The sequence below is a fragment of the Schistocerca americana genome, chromosome 4, assembly GCF_021461395.2.
Source record: "Schistocerca americana isolate TAMUIC-IGC-003095 chromosome 4, iqSchAmer2.1, whole genome shotgun sequence".
NCBI lineage: Eukaryota > Metazoa > Arthropoda > Insecta > Orthoptera > Acrididae > Schistocerca > Schistocerca americana.
In genome coordinates this window covers 644,428,544-644,444,618 of record NC_060122.1, presented here as the reverse complement: position 1 = coordinate 644,444,618, position 16,075 = coordinate 644,428,544, and positions in this window count along the sequence as shown.

Here is a 16,075-nt window from a genome sequence, read left to right as displayed (position 1 = left end):
AAAGATAATTTACCTTCATAACATAAAAGAAATCTTGCTGTGCGTAGTTCTGGTCTGGCCAAACTTATAGTAAAAACATCTTTTTCTATGACGATAGTCTCATGTTCTCGTGTTAGTCGTGGTACTTATTGGTGTTTTACTGTTAACAAAAATCCACTGCAAAATTTTGATGTTGAACAATCATTGCGTACTGTAACATCAGTATTGATAACGAAATAATTTTCATTAACCTTTTCAACAACTGTAAAGTAAGGAAGATATGTTGAACTTTATGGCGAGTTACGGTAACGAAAAAATGTTCATTTAATAGAAAGCCAGATCCAGAACAATAAGAACATAATATATTTTGTTTTGTTGAAAATTAATGATCCAAAGAAAGTCACAGCACAGCATCACTAACAGGTATTTCGGGGCTCTTTTCGCAGCAACATATTTTATCTCATATATTAGTTGTTACGTGAGTAATAATATTAAATGAACATTTTTTCGTTACTGTAACTCGCCATAAAGTTCAACATATCTTCCTTACTTTACAGTTATTGAAAAGGTTAATGAAAATTATTTCGTTATCAATGCTGATGTTACAGTACGCAATGATTGTTCGACATCAAAATTTTGCAATGGATTTTTATTAACAGTAAGACACCAATAAGTACCACGACTAACACGAGAGCATGAGACTATTGTCATAGAAAAAGATGTTTTTACTATGAAGTTGGCCAGACCAGAACTACGCATAGCAAGATTTCTTTTATATTATGAAGGTAAATTATCTTTTTGCACTGTTAAGAATATATTATCAGCAGCCAGCGTCAACCTGTAAGACACATCATAAAATCTGCTGCTCTGCAATTCCGAAAGCTGAAAGAAATAATTTTAGTTCACTATTACCTGCCCGCTTCTTTGCGGTATGATTGATTTCATTTAATGCAGTTTGAATGCGCCGCGGCAGCGGCTCATTCGTTCGTAGCGCAGCTCTGCACCACGAATAATATTTAAATAACTGAAAATTTCTTAAAGGGATGGGATAAAATACCAGGCAAGCTTATTACAAATCATAATGCAAGGTTTCACTAAGTAACTCTATTCAAAACATTTAAACAAATCAAGTTATTACACACCTTTCCCAAGCTATGTCTAATGGCGTCTCTCTCACAATTTTGACAGAAGAATGCTACGCAAGCGTACAATATAACGTCACAGGCTCTTCCTACTCACGTAACTCCAAGAAGACGACAGAGAAATTAATGTTCGCTCTGTACTATTTATAGTAGTCACATATTCTCGTCTTTGTTTGATACTTAATAAGTATCGTCTGTGGCGGTTTCAGTACTCGCCGACACAGAAATTATCTAAATAAAAAAAAGTACATAATTCTATACAAGAACAAAACATGACACATAATGCTTTCTCTTTATTACATAGTATGTCTTTTGCTAAGAGACGTTACAGCACGGTGGCTTGTGGAGTACCTATGTAGATGTAGATGTAGATGTAGATCCAATAGGAGACACGATCACTTGCGTTTAGTAAAGCTTTTGGATGTCATTTTTCTTTTACTCATTGCATTGTATTACAACCGCCTTAATTTGATTTCATATTACTTGCAACAAATAGGTACCGTCTCTATAATTCACGTTTGCGAATCCAAGTTACTTTCAATTTTATACCATAGCAACCGATCGGTGATAGTTAGGCACGCTCGTGAATTGTCTTCATTAAGAAGACAGTTAAATATTCCTCCTCTCGCTTCTATTGACCCCACAGTGGCCGCGCTATATAGCACTTTGCCCCTGACGCAAGCGCGAACTTTACTTACCTCTCTGCCGAATTCACCAACATCAATTGAAACTAAAGGACGTTTTAAAATATTACTGTCTCTGTATGTATCTTTGTATGTTGCTGAGCAAGAAAAATGCGCTCTTAAGAAGCTTTTAACGTCAGTCGACTTTTTTAGATTCTGCTGTTAGTTGCTACAAGCATATTGTTATAAAATACGGCTGAGAAACGCGGGCCGTACGAACACTGATTCGGCAGTTTGACGGCCATTACTGTGTATATTCTATAAGCTGTGATAGTATAAATTAATAATTACATTAACTTCCTGTTGAGTAATTGAACAACTTAAACAAAACTGAATTTCGATTTTACAAAAATGTAAATATTGTAACAAATTGATTTAAACAGTTCTGAAATGCTGCCGCGTGAGGTAGCCGTGGGGTCTGAGGCGCCTTGATATGGTTCGTGCGCCCCCCCTCGGGCATGGGTGTGTGTTGTCCTTAGCGTAAGTTGTGTTAAGTTATTTTAAGAGATGTGTAAGCCTAGGGACCGATGAGCTCAGCAGTTTGGTCCCATAGAACTTACCACAAATTTTCAATTTCTGAAATATTAGACTGCTTTTGAAATTATGGGAGTACCACGTGTATCAGACAATAAATATTTAGCTATCTGCAAAATATAAAGGTATTTATGAAGACGTTAAGTAGGTTTTCTGTTTATTGAATACTAAACTTACATGAAATGTTACGTAAACTTTATTTGGAAAAATATTCTAAATACGAGTATGTCGCATTTGTTATGAATGATTTTTTTTTAAAAAAAGAACCAGACCTCTTTTTGCATAAGATTAAAATTTGAATCCCTTTGATTACAAAATGCGGTGTGCATGATAACTAATTTTTGTAGCACAACGTTATCTTATAGAAACATGCAAAAATATTATTACGTTAAATACAGATTTTAAAAGATATAAAATTTCTTAAATGCGCCAGTATATAGCCTATCTATTTGAGAAACATGGAGCTCGCACTTTGTAGCCCAATCTCGGAATAAACATTACCGAAAATAAAGTTGAACTGCAAACTTTGGTTAACCAGGAAGTTGTCGCAAATCTTGGTATGTTATAACATTGAAGACTGAATATGTAGATGGAATTAAGCATCGTCGAGCTTTAGAGTCGCAACTTAATTTTTTCGAGGTGATAAATAAAACGTTATGGTTATTACTTGTATGCCTACCATTGTGCTCTTATGTATTCTTATGGCCGTATCGCGTTCAAATTATCTGCACCTTGTAATAATTTTTTTTAGGTAGCTAGCTGTTCCATCTTGGTCGTACTTTCTTTGTATACTAATCTAATGAAGATAGACTGCGGCCTAATGGCCGCTTTCGACTATGGAGCAGCGCGGAGTACGGGTAAGGTTGGCTACACGCGCGACGCGTTCACCTGCTGCACCCTTCTGCTGCCCTGATGAGGGAAGCGCCTGAAATGACGTAAGCGCGACACGTCACGCGGACGTCACGCCGTGGCTTGCCCCGTGATTGGCTAGCGACAGGTCGCCTGGCCAGGCGGGCAGCAGGTTTCAGGAGGCGCCCAGAACGGCGCTCACAGCATACGGCGACTCCGCGACGCGCACGAGAAAATACGTGAATACACACCCGGACAGACCTCGTTTAAGATCGCGTGGAGACCCAGCTCAGCAATATGCGCAAATATTTTTCTTACTTTACTTCCGTATAGAATGTGAAGATAACGTATGATACAATTAATTTATTTCGCTAATTTATACATTAGCTTGCTTTTTACCAATAAATCTCTCAATCATACAATCGATGTACAATTTTTGGACCACTAGACAACTTCGGTCGTGTATACAACGGAAGGTAGTAGTAACCAGCGTGTCGTTTTGCGGTGTTTATTCTGAAGTTAATGTTGGTGCTTTTTGTAGTGTTTGCAAAAATATATGCATCCCACTATAAGGAAACTCGATGAAACACCACTTACAGGTTGCGTGGACAATTTCTTACATATATAAAAAAAATTATATAACACCAAAATGCAGACACACACACACACCAAAACACACACACAGAGCACAAAAAAAAATTAATATCACACCAAAAAACACTCACACACACACACACACACACATACACAAACGCATACACAAATGCATACACGAACAGACCACAGATCAATAGTTACACTCATAAGTTTGGCAATAACATTCGATCTTTGGCAAAAACATTTGACAGTCGGCAACAGATTCCAGAACATTGCATTAAAACAAGCGTTCAGTGCATAGTGCTGTGGAATGTGGAAAAAACCGCAAATTGGCGTTCATAAGAAGAAGAACAACACTAAAAATGCAACAGGAGCGTAATATGTAAGAAATTGAGCACGCAACCTGTAAGTACAGTTCAAAACATTACTACTTAATAGGAAATACCAAACACCAGAACTGTTTATAACCTATAGGCACAGTGACAAAAATGTAAATAAAATAGCTAACATATGTATATATTCCTGGCCACTGATGATGCCTTGCAGAAAATAAAGGCGAAACGCGTATGGCACTAAAATTGTGTTTTATTCAGTTGCTGTCAGACGGTCCATAAGTAAAAATTATCAATATACCGTAATATTGTGTACTAATTTTGCTATCGTTTGTTGTTGGTAAAAAAAAATTATTAACTCTATCATTGCTTGAACACTGCACAGACAGCTTTGCCGTCCCATGTAATGCGTATGTTTAGGTTGAAAACAATTGTTTAAAAATGTTATCAGGTCAACATAAATATCATTTTCAACATAGTAATGCCAGCTGTAAGATACGTTTCGCAAAAAAGGAACTGTGGGTATTACTCTAACCGATATTTTCGCAAGACTCTATGGATACTAAAAGAGATGTCGTCTGCAGCTGGTAATTTCTTCATTCATTCGTCTTAATAATCTCCCATTTACTCATCCTGTTTAGACGCCTGATCAGAATGAAAGTCCTTGACCTCATTTATAAGAAAATTATATTAATTTTGCCGAATTTAGAATGTTTGAGTATTTCCACCGAGCCGGCCACTGTGACCGAGCGGTTCTAGGTTCTTCAGTCTGGAACCGCGCTGCTGCTGCGGTCGCAGGTTCGAATCCTGCCTCGGGCATGGATGTGTGTGATGTCTTTAGGTTAGGTTTAAGTTGTTCTAAGTCTAGGGGACTGATGACCTCAGATGTTAAGTCCCATAGTGTTTAGAGCCATTCGAACAATTTTTTTTCCACCGCCTTTGCATTTCGAAATCCTTTGTCCAAGGAAAACTGCCAAAATATGCTCGAAATCTAGCAATAACAAGCTGTACAGTAGACTTAAATGTGAGATCACATTTCATTCAGTCTCGACGCACGATTTGCTTTGCAACAGTTTGACAATTTGCTGTCTGATCTCCAGTGAACAGTCAACGTTGTTGTATTAGTATGCAAGACCACGTACTGTGTGACGCATCTTCAGCAACACAAGCCGAAAAGTTGAAGTCAATATTGAGAACCAAGTTCTCTTCACTGCTGTTCTCCCCATTATTACCGATTAAAGCTGCGCCTAGTTTGAAGCATAACTTACTAGGAAGAAAATTACAATATCCGTTTTGAACTTTCTGATAAATGACGGGGATTTTGAAAGAGGTAAAAATGTTAATTAGAACTAGCGCAAGTCTGCTAAAGCCTGGGTGTCTTCTTTCCTGCGATGAATTGAACAATGATCGTTGAATAAGTCACTTCTTTTGTCGTGGTACTTCGGGTGCTGATTGCTCGCAGCTTTTGCGACATGGTAGCCAGCCAGTACATAACGTCACAGTGACTCGTATGCTGGACTAAGCATTGTAGCTGTTGCCTGTGTCATGCGAACAAAAAATTGAAAGTAGGGATAGCTTTGGCGGTCCATAAATAAAACGTATTTCTCAAACCTTGCGGGACGTAACAGGACAGTGTGGGATTCTGTAATGTACCTGTTGCTGACATTGCTAACGAGGCATTTACTAGACGATGGAATCGGTTTGTCAGATATTATGACGGTGACAAAGAAGTTAATACAAGAGGTGAGAGACTAGTTCCGTTTCATACTTGATAGATGTATCTGAGTATTACTGGAAACTGTGTGCAAATAGCTGCAGAGTTACTTTTTACGTCGCGATGCGCAAGCTCTGAAATACGTGCTGAAGAAAACGCGAAGCTATTTTATTGATCTGCTAAACGACAAGGGTTAATCTAAAAAATATCCCAAAGATGAGAAAACGTCACTGATAAGCACATACAGTCTCATTTTAAAAATAGGATAGGGAGAGCATTTTAAGAAGAATTTCGGAAGTTTGTTTGGATATGGTATTAGCAAGAAGAGCGACAGTCCTTAGCGTTTTAGAAAGGCAGCTTTGATGCGGCATGGATCCATAACTTTTATGTAATTGTTAAATACATTAATTACAGTTTATGGCTGTGAAAAATAAAGATTGCGCTTGCAATTTCGAGTATATGTCATTTGAGTTGTGATAGTTACTTGAAAACGAGGAATGCTCGAAATTGTAATTGCAGTGAATAAAAAGATTAGGCAACCATAAGCAGTAATTACCGTGTTACACGAATATAAAGCCGTTAAAGCACTTTTTGTCGAACAAGTCGCATATACCAGCGACGCTCCCGTTCTGTGCCACATACAGATGAAGTTAAATCGTAAGGACATATTTATAGGTTCTCACAAGGGAAACTCCCATTAGATTTAGTGGTAAAATGTCCCAGTGAATAGTCAGTCAACAACTGAACACAGATCAAGCATGAAAGAGGAAGGAGTACTGAACAGTGAAAAAAAAGCAAAACAGAAATAGAGATATGTTCAAGATCAAGATGTGCAACATCGCGCGACCTGGAAGAACTAAGGGGTCGTGGTTGTGTGGTTACGGTGTGGAACTACAAAGTGGGAGATCCATATTCAAACCTCCCTCGTGCCCCACTCCTTTTCCTTCACAAAATTTTGAACTGTCCGTCCTGTCACTGGCTATCTGTTTTCCTTCTGTAGCCTTGTCTAGTGTCATACTATACATTGGCTACAGAATATGAGTCACGTGGTAAGAATGTATTACCGTCGCAAGTAAATGTGATGAACAGTGAGAGCAGGAGAGATGCCTCGTAGACCTCTCACAGACAGAAAAACAACAAATAAACGGGTGTGAATTATGTTACAACGATGGAATTCAAGGGCCAAAACTTAAAAAACGGGACGCAAGATGCATAACAAGTGGTACTTCTGTAGAAGAAGCAGGAGGTACGTGCGTCTGGATGTCCCTTCGTCACAGGTCGCTCTAGCAAATGGACGTTACGCCACGATATAGACGCAAATTTGAATACAGCAAATAGGTGCGTCAGTGACCGGACGGATAATGTATAATATTGTGGAAAAGAAGTAGGGCATAAGGAAGATTTGTTCCCAGATCTCCGCCTTTGGAGTCCTACAGCGTAGGCACATGCCGCTATTGCCACAGCCAGTAAATGTGGCTCGATGTCGGACATTTGAATGTGACCGTGTACCTTTTTATTTTGGTTCTTTTTTCCACAGTTGGATACACCTTTTTCCTGTTTTCATGCTTATACTGTGTTCAATTTTTGACGGGTTATCCAATGGGCCATCTTACCAGTAAATGGGGAGTTTCCCTTGTCAGTAATATATTGTTAATTACAAGTTCAAAGCCAGTTATTTAATATTCACGGAGCACACATGCGTAAAGAGAAAGAAGAGATACTTAATTTAGAAAAATGTTTGTTTTTGCTTTGCTAGAGTTTGTTACAGCTACCTGCGTTTCATCTTCTAGTATGTGTTTTCTGCGAAAGCACAGCGTTCACAGTGTCATATTTTTACGCCCCTCATACAGCCCCCAGGGCGGCTACGTTCCTTGTCTTGCATTACGCACATTTATTTTATCCACTCGTTTGCAGAGAGTTACCCACGCGTGCTGAACAGAAACATGTTTCGGGAAACGGTGAACCAGAACTTCTCATTTTTGTAGGCGAAGTTGTGGCAATGTGCAACGGCACAATTACGCCTGCTCTTATGTATTACGTTCGTAATTCAATACCGGGTACAAAAGTAACAATCACAACACAGAGCACAGCATATCTGCAAATGAAACTAATACTACTTGAGAAAGCAGCTTCCGAATATAATTTGCCGCCAGTCTTAAGTGTGCTTGAAGTTACTGCAGCGGATCTTTTTTGGTTTGTTGCAGGTGGCCGTAAATTATTATTACTGCCTGCTGACGTTTTTATGCTAGGAGGTTGGTGATTCTGTTATATGAGGTGGTTAGCAAATGTGCTTTAGGTGTTTATAATATGTATGTTCATCTTTCACACGTATTCTGAACGACAGTCATTGAAGGTCGACGTATTCTCTTTTGTTGAATTTATTTGAAATGTTGCAAAATGTTTGTAATCACGCTTTTTGAGTGTCGCCACGAATCATCTCGAGCATGTAACAGAACGTTTCTCTCTTCGTCTCATATATTTGTAAAATTTGTGTCGTGATTTCAGTCACTGAGGAAAGAGTGTACAGTACTCGCCACGTTTTTTTCGAGACAGGTGTAGTTACTCTGTCGCATTCGGTGTATTTTTAATAGCAAAAGAGGTAATGCTACACTCGCCTCCAAGCGCAGAGGCGACATGGTATACATCCTGCCCAAGACGGTTAAAACCTAACCTACTTCACAGAACAGATTCTAACATAACCTCCGTAATCCCCCCAAAAACTGACGCAGTAGGTCGGACGGACTGTCTCAAGTTGTTGGCCGATTTCATTGAGCAACATCTGGAGACGGCACCTGATGACCTTCGTCGGTGCCATTGTTAACTCAGCATAAGACGGTTACTCTGGCAGGGCCCAAGACTGAAGTGACTCCTGTCTTTTTGCACCCTCTTCGAAAAACATTTTCCATGTCTTGTTGAGTTTGTAGAGCAGGATGAGGCGGGTTATGCGTTGAGCGAGAACAGTACATTCGTTAGACTGAAGATGAGGATCCGTAGCTAGTCACATTAGTCTTTGGAATGTTTCTTATTTCCAACAAAGGAGTGGATAGATATGCTGTTTGCGCTCACATCTTAATGCCCCAAAAATTTGTTTTGCCTTATTATTCTTGTCAGCTCTCTAGTATGGTAAAACGTCATCCCAGCAATGTTGCGAACACTCAAGGCTCCAAAAGGCAGCAAATATAGGTGCGTACATGATTTGTGACAGTCGAAAATTTCAGACATACTCACTTCCACTTCAATATCGAGCCTTTCCAGTGACGTTGGATGGATGCTAACGTATCATAATTTCTAGGCGGGAACACCGACCGTTTAAAATTACAGTGTGGTAAAAACGGACATGTATCTTTGAAGAGAATAGTCTGGAACATCCCGTATGTACTGTTTCAGACATTCTCACCTCCACTTCAATATCGAGCTTTTCTAGTGACGTTGGATCGATGCTAACATATTATAATTTCTAGGCGGGGCCACTGACAGTTAAAAATTGCTATGTGGTGAAAACGGAGACATACCTTTGACTAGAATATTATAGCGTAGACCGTGTGTACTATTTTTAAGTGAAACGCGTCTTGTTGCAAGAAGGGTAATGTGTGAAGTCTTTAACGTCACCATGACAGAGTAATAGTGCAATATGCCTTACGACATCCAAATAAACTACGGTCGTTCGTTAAGGTTTTTAGCTGCAGCAAAATTAGTGTCGAGACAGTCATGGGTCACAGGTGAATCATACCTGAGCGTAGGCGAGCTGCTGAACTTCGTTATTAAATGTTCATTTAGAAAGGAGCCCTCGTTTTATTTTCAGATCGCTGATAATATGAGTGACATATGAATTAGTGTTAGTGGCATAGTGAAACAGCTGATATTTCTAAAATTGAACAAGACTGCAGGGACCAAAGGAATCCCTAGCAGATTTCATGCAGGTTTTGCAACAGAGTTAGCCTTTCTCTTAACAATAGTATACTTTAGATACCCATTTAACTAAAACTGCTCACGGTTGTTAGAAGGAAGTACAAGTCACACCTGTCTGTTCGAAGGGAAGCAGAAGTGATCCCCAATTCTACCATCTACTATCTTTGACATCTCTCTATTGCAGAATCATGGAATATATTCTGAGCTTAGGCGTAACGAACAGTATGGTCTCCACCAAGTCAGTCAGCATAGTTTTCGAAATCACTGACAATATGAAATCCCACTCACACTCTTTTCACACAACGTACCGAAAGCCGTGGATCATGGCTAACGATAATATGCTGTATTTCTAGACTTCTGAGAAGCTTCCGACTCCGAATCACACCCATACTTATTAATCATAGTACGATCATATAGCATCTCAAATAAAATTTATTGACGTTTTCTTGGTAGGGAGAACGCAGCATGTGTCGTGTATAGGGAGTCATTGACAGATGTGGAAAAAAACTTCAGGCCTGTCCCAGGGAAGAGTGTTGGGACCACTGTTGTTGATGTGTTAATGGCGCGGCAGACAATATTAACAGGAATCTTAGACTTTTTCCCGGTGATGCATTTGTCTGAAATTAAGTACTATCCGAAAAAAGTTGCACAAATATCCGGCCAGATCCTGATAAGATCTCAGAGTGGTGCTAAGATAGCCAACCCGCTTTAAATGCTCAGAAACCTCACAACATAAAAAAGTAGTACCCCCTAACGAAAATATCGATGATGCACGTTTTGATTCAGTTGACTCATACAAATACCTAGATGTAGCGCTGTGAAACAGGATGATCAGAGAGCCTCAGGCCCAGGCAGAGCAGGTTGGCTGGCTTTGCTTTATTGGCAGGATTCTGGGAAAACTGCAGTCAGTCTACAAAGGAGACAGCTTGTTAAGCGGCTGATGCGTCCTGTCTTAGAAAACTGCTCAAGTGTGTTGGACCAGTGCAAACAGGAGATATTGAACCTTCACAAGGAAATGCAGCACGAGATGTCATACGTTTTTTTCACTCAGAGGAGAAATAATTATAAGGTTCAAAAACCAATATGAAGTGAAGAATCTGTGGTCGAGTGGACGTAAGAAAATAGCTGACAGCTATCACCATCTGGTGAGCAAGATGTCTGAGACAGGCGAAATACCCTCAGACTTCAAGAAGAATATAATAATTCTGATCCCAAGGAAAGCAGGTGTTGACAGATGTGAAAATTACCGAACTATCAGTTTAATAAGTCACAGCTGCAAAATACTAACGCGAATTCTTTACAGACGAATGGAAAAACTGATAGAAGCCGACCTCGAGGAAGATCAGTTTGGATTCCATAGAAATGTTGGAACACGTGAGGCAATATTGACCCTACGACTTATCTTAGAAGAAAGATGAAGGAAAGGCAAACCTACGTTTCTAGCATTTGTAGACTTAGAGAAAGCTTTTGACAATGTTGACTGGAATACACTCTTTCAAATTCTGAAGGTGGCAGGAGTACAACACAGGGAGCGAAAGGCTATTTACAATTTGTAGAGAAAGCAGATGGCAGTTATAAGAGTCGACAGGTATGAAAGGGAAGCAGTGGTTGGGAAGGGAGTGAGAAAGGGTTGTAGCCTATCCCCGATGTTATTCAATCTGTATATGAGAAAGCAATACAGGAAACAAAAGAGAAGTTCGGATTAGGCATTAAAACCCATGGAGAAGAAATAAAAACTTTGAGGTTCGCCGATGACATTGTAATTCTGTCAGAGATAGCGAAGGACTTGGAAGAGCAGTTGAATGGAATGGACAGTGTCTTGAAAGCAGGGTATAAGATGAACATCAACAAAAGCAAAACGAGGATAATGGAATGTAGTCGAATTAAGTCGGACGATGCTGAGGGAATTAGATTAGGAAATGAGACACTTAAAGTAGTAAAGGAGTTTGCTATTTGGGGAGAAAAATAACTGATGACGGTCGAAGTAGAGAAGATATAAAATGTAGACTGGCAATGGTATCGATTTAAATGTCAGGAAGTCGTTTCTGAAAGTATTTGTATGGAGTGTAGCCATGTATGGAAGTGAATTAGACAAGAAGAGAATAGAAGCTTTCGAAATGTGGTGCTACAGAAGAATGCTGAAGATTAGATGGGTAGATCACATAACTAATGAGGAGGTATTGAATAGAATTGGGGAGAAGAGGAGCTTGTGGCACAACTTGACTAGAAGAAGGGATCGATTGGTAGGACATGTTCTGAGACATCGAGAACTCACCAATTTAGTATTGGAGGGCAGCGTGGAGGGAAAAAATCGTAGAGGGAGACCAAGAGATGAATACACTAAGCAGATTCAGAAGGATGTAGGTTGCAGTAGGTACTGGGAGATAAAGAAGCTTGCACAGGATAGAGTAGCATGGAGAGCTGCATGAAACCAGTCTCAGGACTGAAGACAACAACAACAACAACATCAACAGAGTTGCCAGCTTTCAGCTTCGTGCAATAACGACTGCGGGAGAAAACGATAGTTGTTTATGCAGCTGCGAAAATACTGCGGTGTGGCCATAGAGAAGCCTGCAAAATCTCATTACACGTTTTGTTGAGTAGGGCGCGCAAAGCTACGTCCAGCCCGCTGCATAACTGTCGGGCATCACCTAGGGTCGCCTCGACTAAAGAAATATTTTTCGGTCTCCTATAAATCGCTCCTGTAGGGACGTTGAAGAGTACACTCTACAGAGGCAGAAAGCTGCGTTTTCTATGGGCTGGCCCGACGAGTACAGAGGGTGGGGGAGGGGGTGGGGATAAGCCCTGGGGTCCAAGCCTCATGGGGGGCCCAAGTCCCTCAAGTGTTCGGAGGCAAATGTCAGGCCGCTATTGTAAAATAAATTTTGTATCATATAATAAATAAAAGAACATTATACCAATACCAGCATAAACAATTTTCCTTTCTACTTCAGTTCTTCAGTTTTATGAATCTTACAGGACAGTTGTATACAATTCTGTTTCGTGTTTAATCTTGAGTGCACTATATTTTCTTTAGATATTTCGCACTAAAACCAAATTTCATGGAGTCAAAAATTCCCTCTCTTTAAATGTTGTTGGAAACCCTGCCAAAACATTTCCCCAACAAATGTACAAGCAGCAGTTGCGAAACGTCGTTATAATTTGGTGGATTTACCAAGAATATTAAAAAAAATACATTTCTTATTCCATCACAAAGTGATGTTGCATGAAAAACGAGTATACAGGAAACGTTTCGCATTCGAGAGTAAGCGTAAAATAAAATATTTCTGTTTGTAAAACGTTGTTCTGGAAGAATCATGAAAGTGAAGAAATGAAATGGCTGAAAAAGGTACATTGGCCATGATGATGCTCGGAAGTAAAGAGGTAATGTTGTTCTTTTGATATTCCGTAGTATATTCAACTTGAATTGGATCTCCCATGTTACTTGATGTGATATTATGTCTTGGTCAAAGTGGCTTGGCATTCAGAGGTTCAGCTCAGAAAATTGGAGATCCAAATAATGAAAATTTTCACGGAATATTAGAACTCTTGAGTCACTATGATCCACTTCCCGCAAAACACATTAGCAGGGTCAGAGACCGATAAGAAGCTGGAAAGTGTTTACAAGTGCATTGCCTGGCACGTGATATTAAGAATGAATTTTTTCTTGTTATCATGTCACAGGTGCCATCTTGGAACAGAAAGAATATGAGAAGTATTATTCAGTTATTGTTACTGCAACTGCTGATTTAAATGGTATTGAACAAACAACATTCATCGTTCGTTATATTTACTTCAATAAGGAAATTGATAAATGTGAAATAAAAGAACGGTTTTTGGAATTCGTAGGTTGTAATCTGAAAATGGGCATTACTATTGTATATTTAATTCTATCGAGACTTGCGAGACACTCAGTTCCTATCAGTGAATGCCGCGGGCAAGATTATTATACAGGAAGGAATATTACAGGATCTTACAAAGGACCTCAGACACAGTTTCTTCAGCGAAATTCTCTTGCAAAATTTTTTCCCTGTGCCTGTCACAAGTCTCATGCGGAATACATGCAGCTCAGAGTTGCATGAAGCAGATACTTTTTTCGGAATGATTCGACTTCTTTAAAGCTGTTCAGTAGCACTCAACATCGATAGGAAATTCTGGAACAGTGTGTTGGAAGTTATATATATTCCATGTCTGATAATCGCTGCAGTGCTCAGGTTGACACTGCAATACCAGTTGCAGCTCACTTGTAGAAGATAGTCATTACTGTTGAAACTCTCAATAAGATAAATTGTCAGCTGAAACGTTCTGTGATACGGGATGCTTTCCATTATGTGAGGTCATTCAAATAATTAACCATGCCATCTATTTAGCTGAAGCTATTTTTACGAATTGATTAGAGAAGCAAATTACTACAAGCTCAAAATACTACTATTAATGTTGAGGTAAGTCATTCTGACGGCTTGTTAAGTGACTCAAAATATCAACGCCAAAATTGGGACGACATTCCCCAAGTTCTAAAGTTATTGCCAGTGCAATTAATACCGATCCTGAATTTGTGGAGGTGCTCACTAGGGAGAGGAAATCATTTTATGATGAAACCAAGAACAGATTAATTCAAGATAAATATATTTTATGTCATTATTGACAATCTAGAGTCTAACTTGAGAAACCGATATGAAATAGTGAAGACTTTAAACGAAACATTTACTGACAGAAGGCTTACGAAGCACCATTGATTGTGTTACAAGCAAGTAGGTTATAATACGCTACCTGTTGCACGACTAATGACGATTTACATGAGAGTGCGCCAGTATCTATTTACTGAAATGTGTGGGCACGCCAGGGAACGGCTGGAGACGGAGCAAACGTTATCGCAGCATTACTGGCACCAGGCATTTCGTCATTGTACAAATCAGTAAAACATTTGGTCTTTTGTTTTAAAGTGAAGTGAAAGTAAATTAAGTGAATTTAAAAAGTTAAATTAAATAGTGCATACATACATTTTACAATCATTCATTACTGAGCAGCATCTAAAGCCGAGCTTGTAAGTTTGTCAGTCGTATCAGTTTTCCCCCTTGCAATGCAAGTCATGGTTGAGTTATCACCCAGTTGCCTAGCTGTGGTTATCTTGGATCCCTGATAATTGTCTTCGTCACTACTTCTCAAACCAATTTATTACTTTTATTTCAGTCTTCTACCCCATGAAAGCATCGTAGCGCCAGTATTCTTTCTCAATATCTTTAACCTTTGCATATTTCTTAGTTATTCATCTGATTGGTGTGCCACAGTGAAAAACGGGAGATGTGGTTTAGGACTGTTTTTTGTCTGACTACATTCGAAATAATTTTGATTGTAATAGAACATTACACAAGATATGTGGTGGTGGTGGTGGTGGTGGTTAGTGTTTAACGTCCCGTCGACAACGAGGTCATTAGAGACGGAGCGCAAGCTCGGGTTAGCGAAGGATTGGGAAGGAAATCGGCCGTGCCCTTTCAAAGGAACCATCTCGGCATTCACCAGAAACGATTTAGGGAAATCACGGAAAACCTAAATCAGGATGGTCGGAGACGGGATTGAACCGTCGTCCTCCCGAATGCGAGTCCAGTGTGCTAACCACTGCGCCACCTCGCTCGGTACAAGATATGTCATAACAGCTATTATTAGTCTTCTGAAATAATTGAGGGCATGAAATTAAACAATTTTCTTAATAAAGCAATGGCCAGCAATGCGTCATTTGAACTTGCTCTAGGATGAAGGAGGCTGTATGTGCTAACAGAAGTGCTGCAAGGAATTCACTACAAAACGAGTGTGAAATTTAGAGCATGATCTTAGCAAGCGCACATCACGCAGGGCTGCTACTGTTTTTTTCTAAGAAATATTATAATTAAATACAATGAAAGTTGCAAATATATTTATAGACGTTATTTAAATTTGTAGATAGCGCAGTTTAACTCTGACTGTAAATGTGTGTGTAATTCAGAAATGTTAATGCAGCAAATGCGCTCGGAAGAAAGTTACCTACTGGAGGCAGCAAACTGAAGTTTCAGTGTCAGTTCTGTAATTACGAATCCTGTCCTTCCCCACTTTCGTAGAAAGACAGGGTTACGTATTTCAGTCCGCGAAATTAAGTAAACAAGTTTCACAGATGATATTCTGTGACTATTGGTAACAAATTAACTTCAGTAGTTCCTTGTTTACGTGGTAAGAATAACAGCAGAAGCAAAAGATCTAAAATCGGAGTGATGAGCACTGGATTTTGAACAGAAAACGAAGCATTATCAGACGCTGTATTATTTATAGAAATGTTTATATTCTCGTTCCCTGCAACATTAGACA